Genomic DNA, 10418 nt, shown 5'->3' with positions numbered 1-10418 from the left:
CTATATTCCGGTCCCGTTTGGCTATCCTGTTGCAGCCATACACCGAGCAATAACGGCGGCTCTTTGAAGGGGCTGTTTTAGGATCAAACCTCATGCCTGAAACAATTAGAGCTGCAATTATCACTTTCAAAGACGCTCGGCGTGCCGCCACATGAAGCCTTCGTATATACGACAGCCGGCCAGAATCATAGCGTCACTGGTTCGCCCGAATCCCGCGACGTGGCGTCGGCTGAGCTACAGGCGCGAATAGGCAGTGCGAAGGCGAAGATAATGCTAAGGAAGAAAGGTCCACCTCAGTCTTACAGAAGGAGCGCAAGGGCGCGGTGTGCAGCACGGCGTACGTAGGAAGCGGAAGGCCACAACAAAAACACTTCATGTTTTTAAAAAAATGATATAAAAGAGAACGAGAGGCTTCGTGAAAGCTTTCTCGAGGTGCGTAACAGGGTACTGCCAGCTACGCACAAAATTATTCTATTCTTTTATGAAATACAGACGGGGGCGAGCGCGTACGCAAGCCCCACTACCAAAAATTGCATGTCCCAGCTACCCCGATTTGGGGAAGTGGCGGGTTTCAACCAAGGCGCAGTGCAATGCCTTAGCCTCCTCCCGGGGAGGCTGCCTCAGTGATCACAGCCTACCCGACACCAGGTAAGTATGCTTTGCTTTCCGTCGCGAGCCACCCCAACAAGAGCGCTACATACAAAGCGAGAGGTGTTTGCTCTAGAAACAGGGGGAAAACACGTAGTTACGATGACTAAAATTTAATAATTCATACACGCTACGATTTATCTTGTCGTAGTTTTTGTGTTTGTTATTTAAATTTGTGCATTTTCGCGAGGGTAATAATTGTAGCCGCCATTACGACAGCGTACAAGATTGGACGTGGCCTTACGCTACGCGGAGTGTGACCCCGCGCAGTGGAGCCACGTGCTGTTTACTGATGAGACAACGTTTAGTACGAAGCGGTCCCAGAGGAGACGGGTTTGGCGTCCACCTAACTACAGGTAATACCTTGAGAGTCCGGCCTGCTTCGAGACGGTCCTGTTCATTTTATTTTTCTTTTCAGATATCTACCCCAGTACATTCACAGCGTGGTCTCTAGTGGACGGCACTCCATGAGCGTGTGGGGCGCCCTTTCGCACCAGGGCTTGGGGCCTCTTGTCCGCCTAGACGGCCGCTTCAACGGAGCAGCATACGTTAGAGTCCACGAAGATCATCAGCTCCCATACGTCCTTGACGGTTCTTTCCCTGACGGTTGCTTTATTCTGCAGCAAGACAGAAGCCCGGTTCACATGTCGTCCACTGTGCAGCGCAGACTAGACGACCTTGGTACCATGCAGCTTCAGTGGCCCGCGTGCAGCCCGGAACTGAACGTGATTGAAAATATATGGGCATGGCGGAATTCCAAATGAGCAAAAAGCGGGTGCCAATTCGGTCCAAGGGCGCCTTATGGGAGGCGATAAACATGGAATGGATTTCCCTCAAGGAAGAGGTAGTACTACACCTCGTGGGCCGGCTCTATCAATCGCTGCCAGACCTCATGTCCGCTGTGATCTCCGCGAACGGGGGCTTCACGCGATACTAAATAAAATATTAATGAAGTGTCATTTGACTCTTTCTTCCCTCTCTTGTTTCTACGTCAATATCGTACGCTTTTATCTGCCAGCGCCCGTCATCCCCAGACAAAATAAAAGAGAAAAGAAACTGCAGAAGCCAACTGTTATCGCTCTTTGTCATCCCTGTTATCTTCCAGCTGCGAACTGCGATAGGAATTTGCCTGGTGAAACGCTCCACGGGCATGCCCTTGTGGGGTAATTGCTGCAAACGCTACGGTGGGTCGCTGCCTGTGTTATGCCCTGCGCCCCCTTAAAATGAATGGACCAGGTAGGAGTAAGTCGCCATCTTCCCATGCATTTCTCCCTGTTCAGCGCGCCAAACGGCGGCAGCAGCAATCAGACGTCCCACAGTTATTAGCACAGAAGTTTCTCTCCCCATACTTGGCGCAAAGTATAAAGTGTCTGGACACACTGTGCCTAAAGTTGGATAATTGTTTGGATCCAAGTGAATTACAGAATCAATCCAAGCCATTAACTGGCAAGTTCTCCAAGCCAAGCCTAAATGGTCCTAATGTCAACAATAGGCAGTGCGAAGGCGAAGATAATGCTAAGGAAGAAAGGTCCACCTCAGTCTTACAGAAGGAGCGCAAGGGCGCGGTGTGCAGGACGGCGTACGTAGGAAGCGGAAGGCCACAACAAAAACACTTGATGTTTAAAAAAAAATGATACTAAAAGAGAACGAGAGTCTTCATGAAAGCTTTCTCGAGGTGCATAACAGGGTACTGCCAGCTACGCACCAGATTATTCTATTCTTTTATGAAATACAAACGGGGGCGAGCGCGTACGCAAGCCCCCACTACCAAAAATTGCATGTCCCAGCTACCCCGATTTGGGGAAGTGGCGGGTTTCAACCAAGGCGCAGTGCAATGCCTTAGCCTCCTCCCGGGGAGGCTGCCTCAGTGATCACAGCCTACCCGACACCAGGTAAGTATGCTTTGCTTTCCGTCGCGAGCCACCCCAACAAGAGCGCTACATACAAAGCGAGAGGTGTTTGCTCTAGAAACAGGGGGAAAACACGTAGTTACGATGACTAAAATTTAATAATTCATGCAGGCTACGATTTATCTTGTCGTAGTTTTTGTGTTTGTTATTTAAATTTGTGCATTTTCGCGAGGGTAATAATTGTAGCCGCCATTACGACAGCGTACAAGACTGGACGTGGCCTTACGCTACGCGGAGTGTGACCCCGCGCAGTGGAGCCACGTGCTGTTTACTGATGAGACAACGTTTCCCAAGCAGCACAATGTACTGAAAGTCGAGTGCAATAGGGGTGGACGGTATGTGTTTTATCGATGTTCCTTAGCTTCAGGAGTCTGTTCAAGGCCTTCCACCTACCCGTCCACCCCTATTGCACCCGACTTTCAGTACATTTTGCTGCTTGGGTTAGTACGAAGCGGTCCCAGAGGAGACGGGTTTGGCGTCCACCTAACTACTGGAGAGTCCGCGCCTGCTTCGAGACGGTCCTATTCATTTTATTTTTCTTTTCAGATATCTACCCCAGCACGTTCAGAGCGTGGTCTCCAGTGGACGGTACTCCGTGAGCGTGTGGGGCGCCCTTTCGCACCAGGGCTTGGGGCCTCTTGTCCGCCTAGACGGCCGCTTCAACGGAGCAGCATACGTTAGAGTCAACGAAGATCATCAGCTCCCATACGTCCTTGACGGTTCTTTCCCTGACGGTTGCTTTATTCTACAGCAAGACAGAAGCCCGGTTCACATGTCGTCCACTGTGCAGCGCAGACTAGACGACCTTGGTACCATGCAGCTTCAGTAGCCCGCGTGCAGCCCGGAACTGAACGTGATTGAAAATATATGGGCATGGCGGAATTCCAAATGAGCAAAAAGCGGGTGCAAGGGCGCCTTATGGGAGGCGATAAACATGGAATGGACTTCCCTCAAGGTAGAGGTAGTACTACACCTCGTGGGCCGGCTCTATCAAACGCTGCCAGACCCCATGTCCGCTGTGATCTCCGCGAACGGGGGCTTCACGCGATACTAAATAAAATACTAATGAAGTGTCGTTTGACTCTTTCTCTCTTGTTTCTACGTCAATATCGTACGCTTTTATCTGCCAGCGCCCCGTCATCCCCAGACAAAATAAAAGAGAAAAGAAACTGCAGAAGCCAACTGTTATCGCTCTTTGTCATCCCTGTTATCTTCCAGCTGCGAACTGCGATAGGAATTTGCCTGGTGAAACGCTCCACGGGCATGCCCTTGTGGGGTAATTGCTGCAAACGCCACGGTGGGTCGCTGCCTGTGTTATGCCCTGCGCCCCCTTAAAATGAATGGACCAGGTAGGAGTAAGTCGCCATCTTCCCATGCATTTCTCCCTGTTCAGCGCGCCAAACGGCGGCAGCAGCAATCAGACGTCCCACAGTTATTAGCACAGAAGTTTCTCTCCCCATACTTGGCGCAAAGTATAAAGTGTCTGGACACACTGTGCCTAAAGTTGGATTATTATTTGGATCCAAGTGAATTACAGAATCAATCCAAGCCATTAACTGGAAAGTTGTCAAAGCCAAGCCTAAATGGTCCTAATGTCAACAATAGGCAGTGCGAAGGCGAAGATAATGCTAAGGAAGAAAGGTCCACCTCAGTCTTACTGAAGGAGCGCAAGGGCGCGGTGTGCAGGACGGCGTACGTAGGAAGCGGAAGGCCACAACAAAAACACTTGATGTTTAAAAAAATATGATACTAAAAGAGAACGAGAGGCTCCATGAAAGCTTTCTCGAGGTGCATAACAGGGTACTGCCAGCTACGCACCAGATTATTCTATTCTTTTATGAAATACAAACGGGGGCGAGCGCGTACGCAAGCCCCCACTACCAAAAATTGCATGTCCCAGCTACCCCGATTTGGGGAAGTGGCGGGTTTCAACCAAGGCGCAGTGCAATGCTCACTGCAATGATCACAGCCTACCCGACACCAGGTAAGTATGCTTTGCTTTCCGTCGCGAGCCACCCCAACAAGAGCGCTACATACAAAGCGAGAGGTGTTTGCTCTAGAAACAGGGGGAAAACACGTAGTTACGATGACTAAAATTTAATAATTCATACACGCTACGATTTATCTTGTCGTAGTTTTTGTGTTTGTTATTTAAATTTGTGCATTTTCGCGAGGGTAATAATTGTAGCCGCCATTACGACAGCGTACAAGATTGGACGTGGCCTTACGCTACGCGGAGTGTGACCCCGCGCAGTGGAGCCACGTGCTGTTTACTGATGAGACAACGTTTAGTACGAAGCGGTCCCAGAGGAGACGGGTTTGGCGTCCACCTAACTACAGCTAATACCTTGAGAGTCCGCGCCTGCTTCGAGACAGTCCTATTCATTTTTTTTTTCTTTTCAGATATCTACCCCAGTACATTCACAGCGTGGTCTCTAGTGGACGGCACTCCGTGAGCGTGTGGGGCGATCTTTCGCACCAGGGCTTGGGGCCTCTTGTCCGCCTAGACGGCCGCTTCAACGAAGCAGCATACGTTAGAGCACGGTCACTCAATACTCTTTCTGGTCAGGAAACTCGCGCGAGAACTTCAGTTCGGCGGCCGAGCGGTGAGTGGTGGCGCGGCGATCGTTCGGGGGGAGACTTTCGTGTCCGCCGGTGCCTGCGCGTATGGCTTGCAGAGTGTTTCTATAGTTGTTTGGAAGTGTACTCTTTTTCTTTCTTTGTGCTTGCGTTTTAAGTGCGTAAGCAAAGGTTCTTTTTTAAATATCCTTGAAGTTTATTGCAATCTTTGCACTCTGTTCGTATGTAAGAATGATCTACACATATAAAGGAAACTTCGCCTGATTCAAACGTGCAGCATTTTGTGGTGGCTATATGTTCTTCATGGAAGGGGAGCCTTAACTTGACGAGGACTGAATGAAAGTATTTTTTATGTAAAAATCAGAGATGACTTGGTCTACGGGAAACATTCGCTAATAGCCTTATTGAATTGTACTGCGATGAGCGTGGTTTGTTGAGCTCCTTCAAGTTGTTCACTGTGTGGCATAGGTGGGCATTTTGGTGAAACCTCACTCGCCCTCACCCTCACGGCCCTCACGGGCACATGCCCTCAATCGCCCTCACCCTCACCGCCCTCACGAGCACAGGCCCTCACTCGCCCTCGCCCTCACGGCCCTCACAGACATATGCCCTCAATCGCCCTCACCCTCACCGCCCTCACGAGCACAGGCCCTCACTCGCCCTCACCTTCACGGCCCTCACAGACACATGCCATCAATCGCCCTCACCCTCACCGCCCTCACGAGCACAGGCCCTCACTCGCCCTCACCTTCACGGCACTCACAAACGCAAGCCCTGAGGGTCTTACCCTCATAATGTCTAATGTGAGTGCACTCATGAGGTTGTGTCCCTCATGAGACCTCCTGTGAGTGCACTCATGAGGTCTGAGGGGCGCCAGGTCTCTGTGAGTGAAGTCACTGGCGAGGCCTGAGGTATGTGAGGTCAGTATGAGGGCATTCAGAAATGAGGTCACATGACGCATGATGTGGTTCCAGCGACACAACCACTGGCTGTGTACACTTTAAAGGGCTGGTGTGCACGCATTTAGCAATTTCGTCTACATCGCGCTGGGAACACAGCAAAGCGTCCTGAGCTGACTGATTACTTTGCGATATGGTTCCAGCGACATAACTACAGGCAGGGTGCACTTTAAAGGTCAGATATGCCGATTTTGAAGTGCCGCAGAACTGAGCGATACTCGCGCTGCGTGTTCATTACCGAACACTGAATATGTGTGCGAAATATCTTGCTCCAACTGTTAGCAGTTGTTTAGAAAACAGTTTTTTTAGTTCCCACGCCCGGCCGTCAGACCGTCGGCAAACCCTGCGCACGGGCGCACCGACGTCACTGTTCTCGGTTTATCTGTCTTTGGCTTGGCATGGACTCTTGGCTTGGCTGCTTGGCTTCTTTCGTTTCCTCCTCTGTGCATCGTACATAAGCGAACAGCTGTTATGTTGTTGCTAAGCCGGAAACAAAGCATGTGAATGTTTTTTTTTTTTGGCACAGCGTCGTTTGGAAAGTGCACTTCCTTGTTCTGACCTTGCCTTTTATGGGCTGGAGCGATATGATTCGTAAATATGCCACGGCGAAGTTGTCGAAGATGCGAGAGTGCTACGCTGTTAGAACAATTCATCGGTGCATTCAAGTGTTACCTATTATAAGCTGCCAAAAGACCAAGCAGTGCGAAGCTCTTGGCTGACAGTGGTGCCTGCTAATTTCCACTGCAAGGATTTCGTCCACGAATGTTATCATAGGTTACGCGCAACTCCAGAGGCAATTTGGAATCTTGGCACGAAATCGTCTGATGAAAATCCGAGGTGCCCGACGCATAACATTTTGAACGTGCCACGGAGGATCAAGGCAAAAAACGAGAGCAAAAAATGGTAAGTCGAGGTTCAGATATAAAAAAATAGCAAGCTTAATGAATCGATTGTGCAGCTGTCCCACTGCGCTTACTCTGATATAACCACGATTAACAACACAATAGTACTATTGATAATCTAACTTCTGAATTATCACAGGTGCACGCTGAAGGCGGAAATGAAGCATGATCTGGCTTGCATCTGGTCATGAAGAAATTGCTGACACGTTAGTTGCAATCCACCTCCACCAACAGGTATGACAATGTGATGTTATAATTTGAGTATTCATCTATGTTCAACTTTTCATGTGCATTCGCATGCAGACATTTTGACACCACTTTTAAATCTGCCCTCAAAGTTACAACCTGTGCTTCGAGGGTGGAAAACAAAGATCGCCATTCCGATTAGCTGCTATCTCCCAGTTCAAGCACTTTTGTGTCTGGACACTGGTTCCTGTGGATGGGGTGTTACAAGCTTTACTGTCTGATATAGAAGGTACGTTACATTAGTTCAGTTAATTTGTCTTTTGCACATTTTTGTTACTGTTAGCTGGATTACTGTTGGACATACAATCCTTTGACACACCGAAGCTGATGTCGCCTCTGATAACATTTTAGAATTTTCAGTGTCATCAACGTCCATTGAGGAAGGTGCCTTTACTATCTGTGAATCTTCATCTGAAGAATAGCCCAGAATTCATGTTAGCATTGTCTACTCTTATTAATTCACTGTCTGTTTTCTGAGAGCTAAGAAAAATGGAAACTATTTATTTGTCACAACTTCACACTGGATACTGGCGTGGTACTGGCTTGTCATGTAAGCTAAAATACCTGGATTCTACAATAATTGTGTTCAACTTGGTGCATTACCGTGGGCAATGCCACATTCACTACATTTTTAGTGGTTCCGGTGCACAAATACTGTGTGCATACTGCATACATACATACTGTTCGATAGGCAAAAATACCTGAGCAGTGCTGTGTAGTCTTTTTACCCAAAGTCCATACTCTTACTGCAAAGTCACAGTACGTAGAACAGCAATGTGCAGGTATGCCGCGATAGAGATTCACAACAGAAAGAAGACTGTTGAGAGCATCTAAATTTTAATGAGACGAGACTTTCGTGCACAAGGCTGCTCTTGTTAATGTCTAACATGAAGTTACAAAATCCCAGAATATATAAAACATGTTGTAATGTAGAGAGCGAGGGGTGGTACAGACATAAAGATAATTATATAATCATATATAATAAAATAAAAAGGGGTACAACTGCCCCCTCAACTCAACTCGACAACTCAATAACTCTACTTATTCTCTACCTTACAACCAGGGACCAGGGGGACCAGTGTCCCTATCGCGAAAGTTCTTGCAGTTTTTGGCGTCTATCTAAGAAGCATTCTTGAATGGTTTTCAAAGTATGAGCTTTTCAAAATACTTCCAATCTCGTGACACCACTTCATTGGTCATGACAGCCTATATGTAATCGTACTGTGAACGTCTAAATCAACTATTTCGTTCCCTTTTTTAATCCTCAGTTTGAAGTGTGCACAAGTATGTGTGTGTTGTCGACACAGGATCAGCGAGGGGGGGGGGAGTTTTCGTATCGAGCCCCCCCCTACCTTTGAGGTCGGGCTATGCCACTGGAGATGTTACATTTCAGGCGCTCATTGACTTTTGGTGAATTACTTGTTGACTTTGTCCCAAGGTGGAGCTCACTACAGCTCATTTGCTATCTGTTAATGTTGTGGCGTGTGTTGCGTTTTTCTCTTTGTGTGTTCCAGACTCAGAACGGTTAATTTGGATCAGGTCAGGTACGTTTCATTTAGACATGGCAAACATAAAGTGGTGTTTCTCAACACAACTTAGCAGTGGTCTTCATGCAATACTGCTACGGCCATTAAGCGTGAATAGAAACCTAGCCAGAGCAGCTGATACACAGAGAGAACATAGCCCGTGTGTGTTTGTCTTTTCCACCGCAGCCCTTGGGTTTCCTCCCTGATGGCTACACATGTCAGGGATAGGTTTCAGAACCGGTAGTTCCCGCCAAGTGTGAATTGCTTTTCAGGGGATCATCACGCTGGCAGATGAAACATATGGTTGAAATTATTTGCAGGACAGGAATTGCGCAGCTTCACACAAATACTACTACTACGACGTAAGAGTGGTTTAAAATCTATATTTTTTGTGTTCCTGACATTATCGCACAAGATGTAGTATCCACTATGATCCTTTATGTGGGGGGTATGTACGGTGCAATCAACAGATGCTATTTACAAATCTGTGTCTTCTACTGTGTTGAAATTGGGTAGTTTGTATCTGAGAGCCATAGTGAAACACAGGCTCTCGAGAAACATGGCAACACAGCAGGGGCTCTGGATGCTGCCTAAATTTCCAGAACACACAGCTCAAGGCAGCGGTTAAATAACAAGTGGTTAGAGAAATCCAAGATATTTGCATCCGTAAGCAGTCCGCTGTTGGATTTGCTTCTGTCAGAGATACGTTATCTCAAAGGGAACGCACGGACACACTCAGAATGATACTAGGGCTGCGTGTGAAATAGAATGAGGAGAGGGGAAGATATATAACCCTTTTTCTTGTCTGTTATTCTATTGGTTAAATTGTCATTTTCTTAGCAGCATATGTGTATATTCCAGAGTCTGCTAATAAATATATCAGTTTAGAGCTAGCAGTCGCATTGTAGATGTCTCATACTGCCCTTGGTTGCTTGTGATTCACTATGGCCATGCTTGCTAATGCAAAAACAGAAAAGAAAAAAAGACAATAGAAAAACACGAAAAGAGCGACCTAAAAAGCTGCCTGTTCTAGAGCTGACATGGAGGCAATGCAATGAGGTAACATGTTCCATTAATGAACTGTGCATAGTAGTACATATCACAACGGCAACCGATTATTCAGATTTTTCTTGAAGTACTTTTTTTTTTTTTAGCTTTGTTTGCACAGTCTATTATTGGAGCTTTATGTGATTCCCCTCTTGAGATACTTTAAGATTGCTGATGCTGTGCAGTTTGTTAATTTTGAAACTGTACTGTGCTGAGGTACAAAAACAGAATTGTCATATCTGCATATGAGCACATAGGAATAATTTGCAAGTACTTTACTTGTTGACATTAATATTTGCACCAGGTCACAACATTGTTGATTTATGGAAAATGTAAATAAATATATTTATTTGCTTGCCAAACAATGCGCAAATGTCTTCTTTTCTAGTGAGATATTCCCTGTTCACCAGACATAAATGTGGAAAAGTTAAAGGGGCACAATGATGGTAGAGTCTAGCGTTGCTTTTTGCCACTTCATATATATGCACTGTTATTCGTGTGCACATGTAGGAATAGGAAGGTAGAGGATGCGCATAAAAAATTTCGTATGCAGCCACACATATGGTTCAGAAGATTAATTAGATGATGTCCAAGCATATA

The 10418-nt window shown here is 47.0% G+C and overlaps 1 long non-coding RNA gene, 2 other non-coding genes and 1 pseudogene across 3 annotated transcripts; 1 reads left to right on the top strand and 3 right to left on the bottom strand.

The window, feature by feature from the left end:
- Positions 1-493: 493 nt before the first annotated feature.
- On the bottom strand, positions 494-656 carry LOC135379980 (U1 spliceosomal RNA). The gene has a single exon (XR_010419423.1). It is a non-coding gene; the product is annotated as a U1 spliceosomal RNA (small nuclear RNA).
- Positions 657-2384: 1728 nt separating this feature from the next.
- Positions 2385-2548, bottom strand: LOC135379957 (U1 spliceosomal RNA). Its single transcript, XR_010419400.1, has one exon. It is a non-coding gene; the product is annotated as a U1 spliceosomal RNA (small nuclear RNA).
- A 1859-nt stretch (positions 2549-4407) lies between these two features.
- LOC135380026 (U1 spliceosomal RNA) lies at positions 4408-4550 on the bottom strand (annotated as a pseudogene).
- Positions 4551-6901: 2351 nt separating this feature from the next.
- On the top strand, positions 6902-7743 carry LOC135401302 (uncharacterized). Its single transcript, XR_010424778.1, has 3 exons — positions 6902-7000; positions 7139-7233; positions 7303-7743. It is a non-coding gene; the product is annotated as an uncharacterized LOC135401302 (long non-coding RNA).
- The last annotated feature ends 2675 nt before the right edge of the window (positions 7744-10418 follow it).

Source organism: Ornithodoros turicata, chromosome 1 (assembly GCF_037126465.1).
Source record: "Ornithodoros turicata isolate Travis chromosome 1, ASM3712646v1, whole genome shotgun sequence".
Classification (NCBI taxonomy): Eukaryota; Metazoa; Arthropoda; class Arachnida; order Ixodida; family Argasidae; genus Ornithodoros; species Ornithodoros turicata.
This window is presented reverse-complemented; position numbering and strand designations above follow the sequence as displayed.